The sequence below is a fragment of the Serinus canaria genome, chromosome 3 (assembly GCF_022539315.1).
Source record: "Serinus canaria isolate serCan28SL12 chromosome 3, serCan2020, whole genome shotgun sequence".
Taxonomy (NCBI): Eukaryota; Metazoa; Chordata; class Aves; order Passeriformes; family Fringillidae; genus Serinus; species Serinus canaria.
The window spans coordinates 63,244,795-63,266,690 of NC_066316.1; positions in this window are offsets into that span (position 1 = coordinate 63,244,795).

Genomic DNA, 21,896 nt, shown 5'->3' on the forward strand with positions numbered 1-21,896 from the left:
ATGTGCCTAGCCTCCTTGTTCTGCTGTAAGGCTTTGCACACCACAACCTCACTAGCAAGGCACTGTCCACCTCACTTGAACTGAAGGCACAGTCCTGTTCTTCAAAGGCTCTGCAGAGTGCCGTGGCTGGCAGCATGATGAGACCTTTCCCCTCAAACCTGCATGGCCACATCCCTCAGCTATCTGTCTTGCCAGCATGCTTTCTTTTCTCCCTCCCTTCTTCTTCTTTGGTATGCTAGGCAGACATCTTATTTTCCCAAACAGTCTTATGTTGTTTCATTACAAAGTCTTTATTTTAGTCTGTGCTGGCACAATGTCCTTCAGCAGCACTTGTGGATAGATACCTTGAGAGGCATAAGATCTGAGGAGGAGGATGAGGGCAGTGAACATTTTGTCTCCAGATAGCCTCAGTCTCTCAGCTGTCAGAGGCAGAGATATAAATAAAAGACAGCCTGAGTGTGATAAACTAATATACAGTCAGTGGACTTTGTCTTCGTAACATGCTTTCTCTTGTGAAATTAGGCAGTGCATTTTAGTCTTTTATATTTCCCCTACAGAGACTGTTAGTGTGTCAAAACCAACAAATACAGATCAAATGCTAATAGTAGGTAAGGCACATATCTGTTTCCCATGCTTTGTAATTCTGTTGTGTTATTTCTAAATTTGTTGTGAACACTGTTTAAGTTTGAATAGTACTATTATTCAAATGTTATGGTTCTTTCATCAAGCTCCTATGACTGTACTCTGACTAAATATCATATTTTGTATCCCAGATCTCCAGCAGTATCAGTGTGATGATCTCCAGCACTCCATGATCTCAGCAGCAAATGTTATCTCTGAGCTCCTTATCAGATAGTTTTCCCGCTCTCTTACTCATTGTGCAAATTAAATCATAGGTTACCCTCAGCCCAGTACCACCCACAAGTCCCCACATCCTGACTGTCCACTGGATCTTATTCCACAGCACCAGTCTTTTTGTCATGCCACATTTTACATTCACTCTGCAAGTCCATGGAATATTTGAAGATATGCACACTTAGGGAAATCCCAAGAATTTCTTTATTTTAATCAGCATGGGAAATACATTGCTCCAAGTGAAATTACTCATATTTTCTTGTCTTGAGTTTCTTACATTTTTTTGAGCAGTTGGAGGATATCCTTCCTCTTCCACACGGCTTTTTTTCTTTCTTCATTATAATGTCCAAATACCTGATTCCTTCTCTGCTTCCTCAGTCACAAATAATTTTATGGAAGCATTTCGCTGTTGGAAGAGCAGCTTTTCCCTACCTTATGTCCATGTTTCACAATGTGTATCCTTGCATTCACCTCTTTGGCCTCCCTGTTTTCAAAGGGCTGTAACAGACCTTTTTCTTTGGCTTTGTCACTGAAGAAATGCTAATGATGTAGACCCCAATGCGTCACAGAGGAGCTTTCCCCTAAGCTTCAGCTGTCCTATTGTTTTGTCTGACCAAGTCTATTCACAAGATAATAACATTTAATGAGTTCCTCTCTCTCTCTCCTTCCCACAGGCAGACTTGTAGACGCCACTCTAGCTTTTTAGCGTTAAGAGTAGGGAGCAGTCACTACAAAGGCATGCCTACATTGCAGGCAGAGCTGGGATTGCACCACATGCAGACCCACTTGGGTTACCTATTCTGCCAGCCCCAGGACACTGTGTGCTTCCCAGTGCCCTTACCCTGAGCTAAGCTGCAGCCTCCCTCAACTCCATTTCCTTTCCCAGCTGGGTTCCCACAAGTGTATTTCCACAGATGTACATCCAGCAGACCTCCCGTTGAATTGTAAGTATTTTGAAAGGCAGACGGGTACCCAAATCACACAAACAATTCATAAAACCCATCTGGAAACCTTGTAGGGATTGAGGAAGTTTCTATTTGGACTCCTGCCAATCCAGGTTTATGTAGTTTGTGGTAGGAGATACCATGTTACAGGAAAGAATTTTCTGAAGAAGCTTTAACTATCTTTCACCAGCAGTATCATCCCAACAAAAGCACAAAAATGGCCTTAGCAGGCTTACAGCTATATTCCTTCTAGGACTATTGATGTCAAAGTAGTTTAAACAGGTGTGTATTTACTGAGCAGCAAAGGGGAATGTACCTCTACTGCGATGCAGCTGTCACACACAAGCACCTCTGGGCATCCTCTGTACTTACAGCCTTGTTTAGAAGTGCTCTCCTGTCACAATTAACACCTGTAAAATGTAATGAGCCGTCTATTTTCAGTAAGATTTGTCTGAGTCTTCTGTGTTACACCATCTCCTTCTTTGCACCATGGACATAAATATTCTGGCAAAGAGGCAAGAGTGTCCTGGCTGGACTCTTGACTCTCTTCTCTCAGGAGAACCCTCATTTTTAGCTCATGTCATGGGTTTCTCACCTCAGCTGCTGAATGCTGAGCAGCTGCCTTCCCCTGTTTTTGCTTTCCTCTGCTTCTACACCTGGACAAGATTCCCAAAGGAGCATTTCCTTCCTGGTTGCAGAGACAAGAGGGCTTTTCCAAGCAGCTGTTCCCCCTGCATGAGTTTTCCTCATCCTGAAACCTTGCTCTGCAGGGGTGGGGGGGATTCTCTACAGCATGCCATTCTGCTTACTGTGTTTCCTAGTGGACTTTCAATTATGCAGATGTTTTAAAGATCCCTTTGCTTTCTATGTGAGCAATCACTGTTGCATTTCATATTGCAACTATCTGCTTTGTCTGAAGCAGTATTTGTGGATTAGTGAGATCCATAATTTGAAAATTATATGTATAAAGAATACAGGAACATGAAAACAGTGGTGTTTTCTGGCAACTGTGAGGATATTCTGAAGCTGCAAGTGGCAGTTTGGGATATTCTGTCCTGAATTTTGAAGGCTGAATGTTAAATTACCCAAATCTTGCTTCTGCAGCCTGGATCCAACTGCAATGAGTACCAGTTGGTGATTGCTTTCATATCAACCAAATACATTTATTATATATTTTCTTACATATCAAACTTGCATGGAAATTTTAACAATTTTTTTTAAAGTATCAGGGATTATTTTAGTTCTAGGTCTTGACTGGTAAATTATCCAAAGTAAAAGCTATTATGTGTTTATTGTTGATACTGTTAATAATATTAATACTGAGCTGCTAAAGTTGCTGTCTTGCTGAACACCAGTTCTTCTGTTGCATTTTATGATCCCAAATTTCCTTGCTAATAAACTATGACTCCTTAATGTATTTAGCACATTAGCTGCAATCTTGGTAAATACTACTCCATCTGTCCTTTGAGCAGGGTGCAAAATAGGCTGACAATGCAGAGAGGGTGCCTAAAGCAACTTGTTCTGCAATGAACTCAGATGTTCGAGTGTGACTCAGTGCCTGCTGCTGCCTTTAAAAATAATTGTCCCAAACAGCTGACTCAGGCAGCCCATAAAACTCTGCCCATACAAAGAGCTCACCTACGCCATTTGACGACTTGTTTTGGCTGGTTTGTGCCATTGTCATACTATTCCTGCCCATGGGACAGCATCCACTCCCCCATGGAAAGCTCTGAAACCTTCGCAGTTGGCTTCAGGGGTGTGTGGAGCCTGTGATTATCCCCCTACAGATATTATTCCCTAAGAACAGTCCTCCTCCCACCATTGTTTCATTAGTGGCTGGGCACCTCCCACTGCGTTTTCGGGGATGGAGTCCCCAACTCTCCACTCACTGGGCTATGAGTCTCTGGAGCAATAGCTTTATGGATGAGTGGGTTGAAAGCTGTGAGGGATGCTTTAGGGGACTGCCAAGGGACACTGTCACATAAAAGTGAAAACCTTTGTGACTGCACAGCTCTTCAGCTGCATTCAGCCTGGACTATCTCTCCTTCTATTAAACAAAAAGTGATAGGCATAATTTAAGCAGCACCTTCTGAGACAATTTAATATTTGGAAGCGAGAAAAATGAAATCAGGGAACAAGTTTGATGCTGAAAAAGAGACCACTGCTCATGCCAAGCAATGATGAGCTCTGTGCTGTTGTGTGTCAGGTCAGATCCATGAAAAGGACACAGATGTGGTTCTTCATGGGATGTGTGTCACAGCCTCAGGGTGAAATGGCTCACACAGCTGACTCCATGTTCCTGTGAACGTGTCTCTTCCATGCTGATCAGATAGGAAAGCTCATGAACTTTGATCAGGGAAGGAGAATTAGCAAGCAGAGCCATACATATCAGAAGGAAAACTGTTGTATGAAAGAGAAACAAAAAAGGAAAGATGTTCTGGTAGGCATTTGGGAGAAAAATAAAAGATATTAAAACATATGGAAAGTATTTGTGGATATATATATTATCTCAGCATAAGTTCAGTCACCAACTGCTGCTCTGGTCTACCTACTGTAACCTCTTCTGCCATCTTCATTTGCTCTTACTCTAGTTTCTCTCTTCAGTTCACACAAATAAGCTTTTATTGATAACAGGTTTTCTTTAAAATTAAATTATTAACCATATTTTTCAATCCATTCACCTCTGCACTAGTTATATCACCATCTCCTTTTTGTGTCTAGGACTTACAAGTTTAAAATCTTCATTCCTCTGCTAATTTTTCAGCCATTAACTTAATGTTCTGTCCTCAGTGTTTCCTGACCTATAATTTCCTTATTATTCTATTAAATAGAAGTGTCTTGTCCAGAAAGCCTTACATCAAATTTTCCAAGATTTGCTTATATTTCTCCCATTTAGAATGTGTCCAGAGATTGTGTAAAGAAGAACAGAAATTTTGCCTGAAAGGAAAATCTAGGAAAATAACAAAAATATATATCATATTAATTAAAATTGAGGAGCTGATAAATACAAATTTTCTTTTCAAAATTTTCTTTAATATTAATCTTTAATGTTGTTATTTAGAAGTACATTATTACAGTACAAAAATATTAATGCTTGAAACTATCTCATTTCCAAAAAAAATAACATGTATTGGATGTTTCAAAAGGTGGTATATTCTCTTTTGGATTTCTATTCACTAATGGTACAAAAATTGAAAAGGGCTGCTTTACATTACAAGAAACAAAAACTTTGAAATCATAGTAAAAACTACAAAAGTCCTTTCTCTGTACAACTTTAAATAAAACAATTTACAGTTTATGGTACATGTAAAAATGCTTTCGAAATTCCAGGAGAAAAGAATTATATGGACAGGTTGGAGACAATTATATTTCACAACCCTTTGGGATAGATGGCTAACATATTACAAAAATAATCTGATTTTCTTACAGGTACAAGCAGGTTAGGTGTGCAATCCAAGAGTTTTGTGAAGAATTCCTGCCAATTTCTGATTGCAAAAATAAGAAAATCTCATTATTTGAATTTTTTTTTCCAACACAAAGCAATCATATTCTAAATCTTTCTTCTCAGTATGCCAAGTCTATGAACTCTTAAAAATTCTTACCACTGTGTACTAACATCAAAGGATAATACAAAATTACATGTAACATCTGCCTTGAAAAACATGTCCATATTGCATTTTAAATACAAAAATATAACCTGATTCTACTGTGACTGTTACTTAAATCTTCTACATAAGGACAAAATTGTACCTTATTTTAAGTTGTATTCCCCACCCATTTCAGTAACCACTGAAAATAGGCTTGTGGGAATCCTTTAACAAACCAATTTTTCCCTAAGTAAAGCTAGAGTTACAGAATCAGGTCATATTTCAGTAAAAGAAAAGTGTTCTGACATTACTCATGGGCCACATTTTTAAGGTAAACAGAGAGGGTATTATCTCTTCCATTATACATTTGAGTAGCCACTTCTAAAAGTTTCCAGCTTTGAAATCTGAGGAATTTCCAGCCATGGAGAGCAAATACATTGTCCTCCTGCTCCTTCTGTAATCTATAACTGTGCAGTAGTGAGAATAAAATCTTCTCACAGAAACTATTGAATACTTGAGCTTTCTAAAATAATTGCATGGGTTTTGATGTGATATGTGCAAGAAATAAAGATTCATAATTTACCAAATACATACTGACTCCTGGTATGATTTATAGAAATGTTTTAAGTTCAATTTTTTCCAACGAAATTTCTCTCTATCAGATGTGCCAAGGAGTTCACTTCCCTCAGATATGCTTTTATCTGATTCAAAGGCAATATTGTGAGCTAGTATATTTAGCCCAGGCAGAAGCATATATTCCTACTTTAAAAAAGCCCACACAAAACACAAAACAAAAAGTCCCCCACCAAAATCACCAAAAGCAACTCATGCATTTGAAAAAAGTGGCTTCATATTCTTTGAGGTTAATATACTGACAGTAGAGAAAAAAATCTAAATCCAACAGCAACAATAAATTAAACAGATGAGAAGGTCACATATTAATCTCATTACTGGAAAAGAATCATGAAACAGAGGAGCATCAGATATAAGGCTTTCCTTTCTCCCTGTAAAAAGTGATACCAGATAAGAGGTGGGGTAGTGCAGGCACTTTTGAACAAACTGCATCCAGATGTGCAGATGGGCCTGGTCCAAGCTGCCCTAGACTGACAGGAAGACACTCTCTGATTTCAGGGCTGTTCAGAGCTGGCTTCCAGAAGATTGGTTTCTCAGCCAAGTGCCACATCACCAGGTCATTCCTGCACAGCTGCTCGTCTAACAAACTGTCCTTAGACTCTGATGTGGTGCTTCTGGTCAGTGGTGTCACAGCACTCCTGGGAAGGGACAGAAAAGGAGACAGAAAACAAAGAATGAAATAGCCTTTTAGATGAAGCTTCCTTAGAGACAGAGCATGAGAAAGAGAGAGAGAGAGAGAAAGAAAAAGAGAGCGCAACTGGGAGAGATCAGACAGAGGCTTTTGCCAGGTTCTGTGAGAAAATGATATCAGGCACTGATGGAGTCTAAAGCAGTAACAGCCAAATTTCTCTCAACCTTGAAAGAACCCACCAAGGGCTCTGAATTGGAGTGCAAGGAAGGGCAATCTGTCTAGTTTGCCTGCTGCATGTTCTGAACTAAAACCACAGCACTTCAGTAGTGCTGCAGAATCAACATAAGCATCTCTTGCATTACCTTGGAAGGAACCATGAGCTGTCTTTCCAAATATTTCTAAAAAAGCTGTATACCTTCACTGATCTGCAGAGAAAATATCCATGCCAATAAATGGAACACATGGGTTTCTGCTCAGGCTTTCAGCTTCTGTTGAAATCTACATACGAAGCTAACCACAAAGTTTTGGCCAACTCTGTTTTGGTGTTAAATAGCCAAATTCCATCAAAATTTATAGAGCTGAATTATATACTGAAATATAGTATATAATTTTTCACAGTGGTTCTATGCTTTATATTCTTGCACTCTCACTGACACTTCTACACTAATTTCTCATTCTCTGATTTTCCAGCATAGATAATTATGCAGGCATTTTTCTTAAGGCAAGACATTTTATTTTCAGTGGCAGAAGATCAATATGCCCAGAAGAAGATCTACTGCCCAATAGAGGGTGCTACTTGATTTTAGGAATAAAACCTATCAATAAACTTTAAGAATAATATTTCCATGTGATTATGCAAATCATGGGGGGCATCAAGTCCTTCTGACAGCAGCACTGAAGAAAGAAACGGAAAGGTGGCATATTTTTGCTAACATGATTGTTTCAGATGGTAGTACAAAGTGCTGAGGAGTGATCTAAGTAAAACTTTGGTTTAATGCTCTGACATCAGTATAAATGGCGCTAGATACTACTGCTCAGAAAGAAGCATTGTGTACACAACCCATGCTCTTGGTTCACTGGGGTGGATTTCTCATTTTATATTCTCTTAGTACTAAAGTTGGCAGCAGGTTTTTACTCCTGGACCTACTTTTTTAGCTCTTTGCCTTTTACCAGGCCAAACCAATTGGAATTTCAGAAGTTTGTTATTCTGGCAAAGTAGAAATTTAATAGAAAGTCTGAGGTAAATTCAACAAGATGTTTGGGAGACAGGAGGGCTCAAAAAAGGAAATGGTTTCACATAGTGAAAGTTTTTCTAACTTTGTTTTTGGCTCATAGAAGCTACAAAATGTCTTGGCAGAAGAACTTGAAATTTTGTTTTAATCTTTTGTAGATGGTGATTTGTCTTTCCTTTGGCTTCTTTTGGGGTGCTTTAGGGGGCAATTATTTAATCATTAAAAGACATTTATTCAAACATTTAGGGTTCCTAAATCCACATGACAGCTTGTATAGGGCTTATGAGATCTACAGTAGGGAAATGCAGCTTTCCCAGACTTCATAGACTGTTTCACAGGTAATTCCAGTGATCAGGGCAGGGCAAACTTCCTCTCAGAATAGGCTTTAGTAGGTTTCTGCTCCCCTATGAGAAGATCTGAAGGGTTCCACCCAGAGCACCATCAGGTCTTCTGAGACCTGCTGGAGGCAAAGGCCATTCCCATAAAGGGGTTTTGCTTCCTTTTTGTCTCTACATCTGCTTAGAGCTCTCCTTCTTGCCCCTGTTATCTGCACATACATCTCTTGGCAGAATTTCAGGGAGAAGATATTCTCCACCACAAATCTAAACTGGTTCTGTAAGCTCTGCTACTCCCAGTGTATGGCCAGAGGCAGACCTGTATGTAAAGACTTACCCCAATGACATCCAGGAAAAAATCCACTTTTGTGTTCTCACTGAGTGGCAAAATGTCCTGTACTGGCCCTGAAGACCACGTCTTTAGGTGCAGTTAAGAGCTTTTCAGTAGTGAGCAAAACTTTCCATAATGAGGATTGAAGGAGATTTGAACATTCACCGTTTGTGATTTGTTACTCCTAATTGGCCCAAAGTCTAAGAACTGAAGGAATTCACTGGCATCATTTTTCATAGAATACTAAGTAAAAGTAAAGTAAGTAAAAGATGAGGTTCCCTAAGGATTTATGAACAGAATATAGTCAGAATTAACACATTGGTGAAGATTCTGTTCCATTTTTTAGAGATACTTGTGCTGCTCCCAGCTTCTTGGATTTACCATCAATTATATAATTTTCAATCCAAAAAATACAGACATAAGGAGGTAGGATCAAAAAACGTAAGTCAGAAAGAATCTGTGGAAGTTTAGGAAACATGAAACCAAGCTGTCAGAAAGGAATGAGGGAGGTATGCAAAAAGTATAAAAGAATTAATATTACACCTGCAGGCAAAATTATCCTCCAAAGCACAGAATATTTTCTGAAAGTAACTTAGTGTTATTGAAATGTTGACTAGAATGTGTAAAGCTAGTCCTAAGACAGCCACTGCCTTATGTGTGAGATATCCTCCGGTCATCAAACTCTCTTTTTCCCCATTCCATCTTTTCTCCTGTCTCCCTATCTCAAACTACCCCAAATTTTACTGTAGAATCTATTTTACAAAGGGAAAATAAATTAAGGAAGTCTGGTATGTTTGCAGGTACAGGTCCTAAGTTTTATGTGTCAATAAGAGACCTAGTAGTGCCACAGAAGTAAAAAAGTGGAACCTTAAAGATATACTGAGTTTGCACTGGTTAAAATAATGACATCCTGGTGAGTTCAAGGAGAAATGGGCTTGGGTGGGAGTAATGACAGATAACTGGCAGTTATCTCATAAGCATGGGAGAAGTGAAAAAAAGAAATAATATTTAAAAATTATAGAGAGAAGAACTTCCAAAAAGGTTGTCTCTGGAGGGCAAAGGGAAAATGAGAACAAAATTATTTTCAATGAAAATCCTCAGTACATTTAACAAAATGAATATGATTTATAGTATGCAGCCTGTTTACAAAGACTTTATAAACTGAACTTTGCTAACCTCTTCCATAGGAGGAAAGTCTGCACTGTATGAGTTTCAACTCATCTATTTCTTCCCTTCCACCAAGCAAAAGGATTGAGAAAGCACTGCTAAACAGAAGACCAGAAATGGAAAACAGAACAGAAAAGGTCTGCTCTAGGACACCTCAGGGGCAATTCTGAATGTTGTCCCTCTTTAAATGCTTTCTAAGAAAGACATTTTTCATTCTGCAAATAATTATGAAGACCAGTCATCCATCACCTAAAGGAAATTTCTTCATTAAAATCCATTTGTCTTGTAATTTCTCTGTTCGCAAATATGCGTTGACTTTTTTTCTCATGAAACAAGTCCATCCCCTTTCACATACTTGAAAGAGAAACTCCAACAAGGAGTGCTTCAGGTTCATTATTTGGCTCAGTTATTTGCCAGATGTTAAGTGAGGCTGTGTTTTGGCTAGCCTGTATGTTCTAATGTAATATTAAACCAACTAAACATTAAATAGGGTCCAAGTGCAGACCTGCAGTTAAGAGAAGCATTTAATGGAAAAAGAGAATTCCTGAAATTTAATCTTCAGCTTTGAGATAATCTAAATTATTCAGGCTAAAAATATAAATTAAAACCAATATACTGTTAAAAATATGACAAAAATCTGCTGGTTTTCAATGCAAATAATCTCCACCAGCACTTACCCTATTTTACCTTCAGGATGACATTGTAATGTTTAGAAGCTCTAGTTCTAAAGGATACTGACCTCTACTTCCAATTCTCCTCCTGAGAATTGCAGGCTACCTATCTGCAGACCTGGTTTCTATGTGTCCCATTTTATAATCATATCAGGAAATTTATTCCACCAAACATCCTTAAATGGCAACATTGTTGTTTCTGGCTGGCAGTTCACAAGAGTATCTGGACTAATAACTCATCTCCTAAGGCCAATTGGCAGGTTAGCTGCTGGTTACAGAGTGACTGAAAACTCCATTAAATGAAAAGTATTTGGTAATTGATTATTTTTTTTATCTATATGCCAGAAGATGATTTTTGAGGGATGTTAACATTTATCATTGTAACCCCAAAGTCTGCTTGCAAGATTAATTGTTATCATTGCTATCATTGTTCCATTGTTACCATTGCTGTAAGTATGAAAATGTAAATGACATACTCTATTACTTTATTTATTTACCTGATACATAGAAAAATATCACAAAACACTAGGCATATAAATATAAAACACATGAGAAAGCTAAATAAAAAAATATAATTGATGATGTCACCTGGTGACAGATATCTCTGACATAAAGCCTGCTCTTTTTTGGATTATGTGTTTTAGTATCATCCCCCAGCTAACATTAAAGCAGTAAGATAATTTTGTGGGAATTATTTTTTTTTTCACTGTTTGCAACACTGGGTCCCTATAGTTCCACAAAAGACCTGTTTCGATCTGATGTTTTTTGGAAGGTCTTTCTTGACTTGAATGAGTTTCATATCAGGCCTCAGTTCTGTACCAGATAAAACTCTCCAAGCAGGATTTTTCTGCCATCCATCATAGGCCAATCAGGAGGAACCAGGAGGTTAGCTGAATCTTGAGGTGCACAAGTAATTGTGAAAATTACTTCTGGCTTGTGTATAGGAAGGATAAAATATTATTCATTTAACTGCTTGGGAACTCTAACTCTCTCAACTATGCCTCAAATAGTAATTGTTAAGTTTCTTGGAGTCACTCTGGGTTTATATACATTCTCCACTTGCAACCCATCATTCATGACCAGTCACCCATTTTTAAGTAGCACAGCTATATTGTACTAATTCTGATATAAATTTGAAATCACATCACAGCACGACAACATAAATTTCTGTCTTCATTTCTATCTCTATTCAACACTCTGCATAGGTGTTGGCAATAATAAATAGACAAATGAATAGGATGGTAATAGGATGGAGTTCATCTGTATACGTGCATAAATATTTTTGAAAGAAACACAAAAGAAAGATGCATGAATGGCCTAGAAAATAAGAAAGTAGATTAAAAAATACCTCTTGGTGTATGTGAAAAATAGGTACAACCTATATAAGCTTAATTCCACCTGCCTGTATTTGTCCTCAACCATGTATTTATGAATGATTGTACTGACTGCCAGGACTTAACAAGAGAAACAAAGCATTGTAAGCTAATATCTATTTGAAACAATATTGACACTCTTCTTAGTGCAAAGTAACAGGATATAGATGTTGAGACAGGCATTTTGTTTAAAAGGCGCTTTCAGCAGTTTGAAATTCAGGAAAGAGAAAGCTTAGACCTGTCTGGGTTTGTATCATTTTGCCTGAGCACCTCCCCAGCTAATGAGTGAAGCAAAGCCTTGTGAAAGTTGTGGTTGAAATAGATGTTCATAGCAGAAATAAAATACACAAAAGTTATTACTTACATTTCAGAGCAGCCATAACAAACAAGCTTATTAATTATTACAAACATGAATATCCTAACATACCTTTAAGTGTAATCATATTCAGTCATTTGATAAAAACTTTTTTAATTTAGCAACTAACTACTTGGAAATCAAGCAATAGTAGCTAGAAATTACTCCAGGTTTAAGCAAACATTGTTCACAGTTTAATCCTGTATTTGCTGTGGTTATCTTTTATTTGCCTTCCACAGGAAAATGCAGATTGCTCTGTCATTAGTAGCTGTCCTCCTGCTGCCTCCTCACCCCTGCCCTCCAGTTGCTTCCATTTCAGTGGTGCCAAGCTCAGGCAAACAGACCATCCTTAACTTCCTTGAAGCAGCAATCTGAGAAGCCTTTCAAAACTTATGCTCTAAATAGGAAATTATTATGTTAATATAAAAATTATTCAGCAAAGAAGGCTTGGATTTCCATTTGTGCTTTTCCTTGACTTAAATGTAGAGATAGATACAGAAGACATTAAAAGACTTTTCATCTATCCCCAAGGCCCCAGAGATACAAGAGCTTGCTGTCTAGACTCCTCATTACTTTTCCTCTCTTGCTTTTCAATGAAGTGCATGTCAGCAATGGGCTGGGAGAAAATCACACGCCTGAATTTTGCCAGGGTACTCTCCCTTGCCTCTCAAGGGAGCCTCACTCCTGCTGGGTCTCCATCCCTTCTTGAATCTGTATTCCTGGGATATCAACTTTCAACTCAGACCAAAAAAAAAAGACTCTCCTTCTGAATACCCTACAAAATGGTAACCTCCTACTCTAGAAAAGTGTGCTCTTTGTGGGAGTGGTAACTGTGTTCAGCCTTGACCAAAATTCAGGTGTCACAGTCCCTGGATGTACTCTAATCATTAGCTGCTGTTCAAGAGGTATCAACCAGTTTCTTCAGCGAAGGTGCCTACAGCTAGTAGGCACCAGAAGAGCCAAATCCAATCCAGAAGAGCTACATGAAAGTTAAGAATGTTTTGTTTATAATCCTCAAATGTAGCTAAGTGGGAAATAGCCATTTAACCATCTCAGGTGGGCAGCCTTTCTACTGAGCATAGACACTTTCAGTGAGCTACCTGTGTTGGGGAGCTTTCCTCAGAAAGTAACCTGTGCCATCTCAATTATTTGATGCATAAGAACATGAGAGTGGTCTGACTGGGTCACACATCAGCTCAGAGTCCTTTTATCAAAAAAGTCAAGTAGTGGAGGCCTAGGGAAGTTTGTAAGTGATGCCACTGAAGAATATTCATCCATCACTCAATCATTTGTGCCTCATTGACTTCACTGTTTGTTAGACATACAATAACTCTCCCTGTATTTTTCTTACATGAATTTGTCTAGTTGCCTTTTGAAGTCATGTAAACTTTCAACATCTGAAACAAGCTGTGATAAGGAGATTCAGAGCTTAACTATATATTGACACAGATGGATTAGGGACAGCTTGTTTGAACCTCTCTCCTGGACCTGAATTACACTCTGGGAACTTAAGTACTATTTACAGTTCCCTCTTCGTCCTTTAAGCTGGTAGTTTTATTCAACCACCTGGTTAAATAAAACCTGAAAGAAAATACCTGCCAGTGCCACTGAAAAATTTGCCATCATTATATCCAAGGTGTTATTCTGGGGTGACATTGGGGTACTCTGCTAGGACTGAACTGTTGAAACAGGTCCTCCTCTTATTAGGCCTGTTCACCTCTACCTTTCCCAGATTATTTGTACCTTCAGATTTAGTGCATTTTTCTCTGCTACCATTTACACTTTTTTCTTTCTTTCTTTCATGAAGAGAAATATCATACATTACTAAAAAGCTCAACAGGAAGAATGAGAAATTTGCATATAAAAATATCCAATCAGACTAAGGGGAGTTAAGGTGTTAGGACATTAAAATCCAGTGTCCCTTCCTACGGAGAAATAAAAATTCAGTTCAGATCTTGGAGAAGAAGCAGTGAGAAAAGTTATTAAATACAACATTATCTTTTGATAGAGGAATAAATGCAAAATTATTGCTGGTAGCAGTTAAGATTCTTAATTTATATTGAACAATGGGAACACAGAAGATGGAAAGAAAAAATCTGATTTATGTTGCAAATATTTTGGGTTTGCTTTTTTTATCTGTGTGCAAACCATGTATTTGTTTGACACAGGTCATTTTCTTGTCATTGTACATGCCATTCCCACTGTGGTATCACAGATAGGCAAAACAGATAAACAGAAGAAGCAAATAAATAGTCTGCAGTGTGATGAATGCAATTTATAATTAACATGGACAGGGGAAAGATTTTTTCTAAGACGAGGCTTAGAAAAATTACAAGTCCTGATGTTCAACTCGTTTCTAAATTTGTCTGTGAACCACTGATAAAATAGAATGAGAAAAGTCTTTATAAAGAAAATGATATATTATTACACAAAATAATAGGAACATGCAGTGCTGTAAGTATGAATTAGGCATCCTGTGGTTGACTTCTGCATCATATAAACATACTAGTCAGTCCAAAACTGAAAACAGAGCCAGGAATTCAGTAATCAGTATCCTCTGTCCAGCTATTAGTGACTCCCAGAATTCCTTGGAATAAAGGACCCATACAGAACTACTCATATAAGTAAAGCAAACTGGCAGAGCAGCCTATATATGATGAGTAATAGTATATTAGCCAGAAATGGAGAGTATAAATGCAAAAAGAACATTAAAGGTCACTGAATTCAATTAGATTTTTCTGTTGTATTTGTTGGCATTGAATGCTGATGGAAAAGGAAGACTTGCTTAATATAATGCATAAAATAATACATGTGAGTACATGATTGTTAATCATGCTACCAGTACACTGCACCTCTTGAGTGAAGGCCTAAAAGAGAATTTTGAAGATTGGATTTGGAAATTTTTGGGATGGGAAATTTGCTTCTAGAACATTATGGAATTTCAAAGAAGCTTCAGTGCTGGCAATTCCCCTTGCATAGTGTGGACACACATTTAGGGAGATGATTGTCCTGCTTACTAGTTTGGTGTGATTTTCAACAGCAGATTTTGGCATTCTTCACTAGAACATTTATCCATAAGGATTAATATAATCAATATAATTTCTTTCCAAATTGATGCTGATCCAGAAATAACTTCATTCTGAAGAAGTACCACTCTCTTCATTTACTCAGCTGGTCCCTTTTTATATTAAGTTCTGTATGTTTAACTTAAAGCCATGAATATCTTTCCAAATTTATTAATACTGTCTAAGTCAAATTAAGCCCATAAAATGAGCAGTTCTCAGTTCTCTTGTTTAATTCTTTGGATTCTACCACAGGCAGACAATTTCAGACATTTCTCTTTTTTGTGCTCCTTAGTGCCTTTATTAAGACTGCTCTCAAGACTGACATTTCACTAAAAGTATGTCTCATGCTTATCTGTTTTTGCTGTAAATTTAACAATCTTTTGATCAATGCAAAGTGCCAGTGAGACTATTCACCCTGTGTATTCACTTCTCTGCTTAGGAGGTGGAACATATTGCCTTCCACAAGTGACAGCTTCTGCAAAAGAAACACTTCTCTACCAGACTTGTTTTACTGGTGCTTCTGCCTTTTCACTCCTCTTACAACCAGGGAAAGGCAGCAATGGGAGGTGCAGACCAGCCTCAAGGAGATATGATGAAGCTTATTAGCAGGATTCCTAGTAGTGTTACAGCCCAAGGACAACCCAAAGAATCTGTGGCTCTCTACAGAGTTCATTCATCGTTTGAGTTGGCTCATGGATCTTTCCTGCTCCTGGAGAATCCAGCTGTTAGGATGCCCAGCCTTCAAGTAATCTACTCCCAGGAAAATAATTCTTTGTTTTTAGAGGTTTAGAAGAGACCATGACCCTCTCTGAGTACTAATGCATTAGATAGTTGGGATCAGTATGAAGCATTTCACACTTTTATAGCACTGATATGTAATTAAAAGATAATATGTAGCTCCAAATCTTCAAAATCATGTATGTTGCTATTTTGTGTATATTTTAAAGACTGTTCCAAAAACCAGTCATATGAATATAATGACTAGTTGACCTCCCAAGAAATTTGGGCTGCTGGTGAGGCAAAACATAGGGTATAATTTTAGAATAGAGAGGTTTTTTTTCATTTGTAAATGCTTAGCAAATTAAGGAAATTTACAAATGAATTAAATTTGTGAAACATACAGAGCTCTGAGTGTACAGTCATTACTCATGGCTACAGCATAGAGATCTTTGATAAAGTGTATATTTGGTGTTTAATAACTCATATTTTAAGTCTTATTAGAAATGTAGTAGGCACATACAGAAATTAATCTACTTATTTATATATTTTTATCTACACATTTTACATAGACTAAGTTTTTGGTCACAATAATTAACTTATTTTATGACAGAAATAAAAACAACATTTATTCCCTTTTACTATTTTGCTGAATTATCTAAATCTGCATCTGATGAATTTGGCTAACCAGACTGACATACATTTAGTGGCCCTGAACTAAAAAAAAAAAAAAAAAATAAATACAGTTTTGCTGCTGTCACTAAATTCCAGTGAAATACTTCTGCCTACCGGCAGGCATGCAATGAAAAAAGTACTCCTGAAATCCTAAACCTAACATTTTCCTGTTAGCCAGCATAAACATTTTAAATGTAAAATCTGATCCCTTAATAAATTAGAATTTATGTAAATCTGCAAAATGCTTTTGCAAGCAAGAACTAGTCCTGACAAAAAGCTTCTGTAGCTAGGCTGACTTGCATGTCTATTGTTTCCTCAATCAGGAGGAAGATCAGTCCAGGAAAGAGCCCCTGGCATCTTCCATGTAAAGTAGAAAGTAAAGGAACTGATAAATTCAAAAAATATTTGCTTTTAAAATTATGTTTTATTTGTGTGTCTCAGCCAGTCACAGCTTGTTTGAAGATGATTAGAAACAGTATTTTCCAGAGTGTTGGAGGAGACAATGATTTTGCATTTCTTATTCAATGCACAGTCAGCCTTGTCGAAGCAAAGAGATTAAACTCAGAAAAACACAGGCACAACCTGTGGGAAAACTTATTGCAGTGCTTTCTTAGGACTTTTGTTTCTTGCATTAGATAGTGAAGGAAAATAATTCAGTTGCAGCGTGTCAGTCTTACACTCTAATAGGGACATGCTTTAGTGGTGGAGTTGTCAGTATTAGGTTAATGGGTGTACTCAGAGATCTCAGAGTTCTTTTCCACCTCAAACAATTATGTGATTCTAATAGTCTTTATCCATGGAAGACATCTCATCAGCAGCTTTGAATCATCAGAGAAGACTTTGAATAAAGTCTTCTCCAGTTTCTGATGCATGAAGATTCAGCTGTGTGTTTCAATTGCTTTCAAATCTAGCTCTTAGAAAAAAAAAAAAAAAAGGGGACAAAATAACCTAATTATGCACTGAGTGTATTTTAACATCAAAAATCTGCAGGCAAGAAATGAGTTTTATCTGCCTCTACTGCAAGAACACCACAGCTCACTCCATTACATGCTGGTAAGCAGTTGTGTGAACACAAGTAAAAGCCAGGCTGAACCTGAGTGGATAAGCCTCACTGAGCAGAAAATATGTTGCCTGAGAACTAAGGCAGCCCTACATATGTTTGCATAGCTTCTGTACAGCCTTTTGGGAATATCACTTTCCCAATGCTTTTCTGAGGAAAGGCAAACTAGAGGGGATGGAGAGCTGCACCATCTGATGGGGAATGAGGTATAAGTAACACTGGAGCAGTCAATCTGCTCAGCAAAGTCACTTAGAGCCTGAGTGCTGCAAAGACAGCCCTCTCTTTCAGGGTGCCAGGAGGCTCCTGCTCAAGCACTGTGGTGCTTTAGAAGCAGGTTCCCCACACTGGGACTGGCATGAATATGAGTGGAGTCTGCTCATGTCTGCCCTTTTGTAGTGTCATAAAACCCCCAGAGTCAAAGTCCCAAAGAGCCACTGTCCAGTCCTAGAGAGACACTAGAGTAGCTTTAGGTTTTCTTTACGCTGTCTCAGCCATGCAGCACACCCAAAGCCTACACTACAAGACATGCAGTTGGGGATGAGGGGTAGAAAACCAGAATACCAAATTCTGTGTGATATCCGACAGGCAGATAGAGGATCTGGATAAACTGGCTTCCATCTAATTGCTTCAAATCTATTTCTGCATCTGCATCTGCATTCACTTCCTTAATATCTTCTCACACTCCATTCCCATCTTAAAGTTCAAGGTGCTTGATCTGGATATTAAACAGTCTGGGAAATCACTGCAAAAAGAATTTGTAAAATTAATCAGGCAAGTATTTAGAAAAAAATGGCTCTGCTTATACCCTCTTCTGTCCAAGCAAATGATTTCACCGTCAGACATTTTCAAACAGAAACGTTCAAGCACAAACTAGTAGTAGTCTTTAACACTGTGCAGAATATGAGTTCCAAAACAGAAACCTGGATCTGAGTGCAGACCCCAGCCAGTCCCAATGGAGGTGCTCTGTATGACCTATTTCTTCCACCTTACATAATCAAAAAATCTCAAACTTCTCTTTTTGAATACATAACAGTAAGAACACACTAATTGCAGAAATCTGAAGGCCAAGAATTATTCAGGATAATTATATAGTAGAATTTCTAATATCCATGTATTTGAGAAAGTGTCCACTTGTAGACTTCAAGCTGGAAATGTACAGGTGTTAAAAAAGACATGGTGCTGCACAAATAATCTCTTAGGTTTATACATAAGATTATATTCTCTTTTTAAGAAAGGCAAATAGAACACTCAATAGACTATGCATTCATTGAGCATTCTAGAAAATGGATTCAAATCCTTGTTCCTCATACAGGTTATAGGCTTGATGTCAGGTGCCCTATTTTCTAGGTAAATAATATATATTATAGTGTGTATTCATTTTCATTTTTACAATAAATTCCACACCAGCTAAACAGCTAAATCCCCACTGGTAAAATGTTGTGGTTTTTTGTTTTTTTGATGTTTGGTTTGGATTTTTTTTTGGTGGAAAAAGAGTTTGTTAAAAATTCCCAGCTCATTCTAATTGTAGGTTTCTTTCTGGACAGGGAAAAATGAAAGGGAGGAAATAAATCCATATTTATTGGGCAAATGGCATGCATCCTTCCATCCACAAATGGCGCATGCATCCTTCTATTGGAAAAAAAAAAAAAAAAAACCCAGATGTGGAATGACAGGCAGATATATCCAAAAAATCAGTCTTTGAGTTGGCAGCAGGATATTTATATTATAGTCCTGGCTCCATCACTGACTGATTCAGGTTTTACTTTCCAATTCTTTGCCTTTTTGAATTCCTTATGTGTCTTGTCCATTTAACTTACAGAAACTTTGGCAAAGGAGCATTTCCTTAAGGTCTGTTGCTGTTCCATAGAACCTGGGACACCCCATGCTATCAATACTGACATTAGAAACAGCAAGCTCAGGAGACCTCCCAGCCTAGATCTGAGTAGGCAAAAGTAGGAAGAGATGCTGTAGCAGTGGGAAGATGATCTTAGGGTATGTTTTGAAGAGCCAATTGTAAGAAAACCAGGCTGAGTTTCTTTCAGTGCCACTCTTGGCCTCTCATTTTAAGTGCAACCCTCCTATCCATCTCCATTGTTCTGGGAGTTCTCTGTCTCTTTGCAATAATTTAGAGCCTTGAAAGAAAAAGGATGGGGCTTTTCTCATCCTCAGGAACTATTCTAGTTAGGGACTGATACTGTTTACAACCAAAAGAAATTCTTTGATGTCACAGAGGAATACCAGCATAAGCTAAGGCCAATGAGATAAAATCAGCCTCCAGTGCAAAACATCAAACCTTTGAAACACTACTAGTTGACAAGTCAGTTGTTGCTGGTAAATTTTTTCTGCCTGGCTGAATGGACTTTGGGCATTAGGTCAAATTTGCCCCTCAAAGCACTGAGTCTGGTAGATGTGATGTTAGTATCAAAGACAGCTGACTCTAGTACTGTGCCCAAAGCATTTATCAATTTATCAATGTTGCATATATTGCTAAGTGCATAATTTATTATCAGTGTTAAAATTATACATGACATCTTTATAAACCTGAAACAATTGTTCTGCAGTCATGTATTAGGAGCGATGCATGCTTTTTATGAAATGTTTCAGGTAGAAAAGGTTTCTACCTTTTCTCAACAACGTTAACAAGGTTGTTGGATTATGACACCTAGTTTCATTTCTTTTTTTTTTTCATCTAATTTTTAGCCATTTAGGAAGATCTTTTTCTAATCTAAGTTACCTTGACTTATGCTTGGTTTTGCTAAATTACTTTTCGCAAATGCTCACAAGGAGAGTCTTTTGAATTAATGGATAAAACCAAACTCACTCCCATTCTGCAGCTACAATAATATGTTACAGGCAATTATTTATGATTCATCCAAAATAGCTTCCCACAGCCCCATAAATCTTATAAAGTCAGAACATTGTGGCGTCATCTCTGCCGACAGTTTTTACTCTTTTGCCAGGCATAATGCTCCTTGCAATGGAGAAGAACTGTTCCTACTCAGCAAGGAGTTACACTGCAAATTCAGGGAACTGTGTCCAGCCAGACAGAAGGAAAGGAGGATTTATTTCTACCAGGATGAAGCACCTACATCCAAAACTGCAGTTGTCTAAATTCTTGATTATTTTTTGCCACACCCTGGAAGCACCTAAGCTCCAGAGGCGCCAGCTTTCACATTAAAATTCTCCAGACTCCTGAAATTCTGCTGTGGGCATGTCCCGAAATGCCTCTCATGTCATGGCACCCAGGTAACTCGCACTCTGGCACCGTCAGATCCAATGAACTCAGCTTTCCTACACCTGCACCCATCTTGCCCAAGGGGCAGAGCCAATGAGCATTCCCAAAACACAGAGAGCTGCTGCTCTGCGAAGAGCAGCGGCAGCTGTTGCTGCTCTCCTCTGCCGCATTCAAGAGCTCTGTGGTCAGGGCTTTTACCCTAGATGTGGGAAAGCTGGGGTTTACACCCTCCTGTGCCTGAGGAAAGCAAAACCCACGCCCTTGCCACAAGGCCGGGGCTGTTCTGGGTGAAAGTGCTCTCCACCCTGCCCTTTGAAGCTCTTCCATCCTATAGGAGCAAACCACAGCTTCACAATGGCTGCGGAGAGCGTGAGCGAGCACGAACCTTGGAGGGGTTATGGCCCTTGTGGGAGGACGCAAAGGAGGTTTCGATGCCCTTTCCTTCCCCTAAGGAGTTTCTGGGTATTGTGTCCTAGGTCAAACATATAACAGGTCTTTTGGAGCACATATGGGAAGGGGTTTCTCCAGTGCTTCACCATGGAATGATGAGGAGTGTGGCAACAGTGAGTTTAACCCAGTGCCTGTGATCACCTGTCCTCTGTGGACACTGCCACTGGAGCTTCTTAGCTCCACTGCCACTCCTCCTGGCTGGCTCTCACAAGGGTTTCATGAAGGCTGAGTTTCCTCAACAACTTCTCTCCTAAGAGAAGCAAAAGAGCACCACCATCAAACAATGATCAGCAGTCCAGTGCAGCATTTTTAGCGCATATAACATCCATCATGCTCCACGTCCCAATTGCCCTGCAGTCCCACACACTGCCATAGCTGCAGCCACCCCCTGGAGACCACCAGGCACCCCATATCCCCGCAGCAGCATGGACACTGCTTGTCCTCATTTCCCATGGCCCAGGATCCCTGCCCTTTGCAGCTTAGTGAAGCTATTGTCTGTTTGACAAATTGCTTGAGGAGAGTCTTGAACTGGATTTCTTCTTTCAGGGGTTTTGGAGAACAAGTTGCATATTTCTTTGTA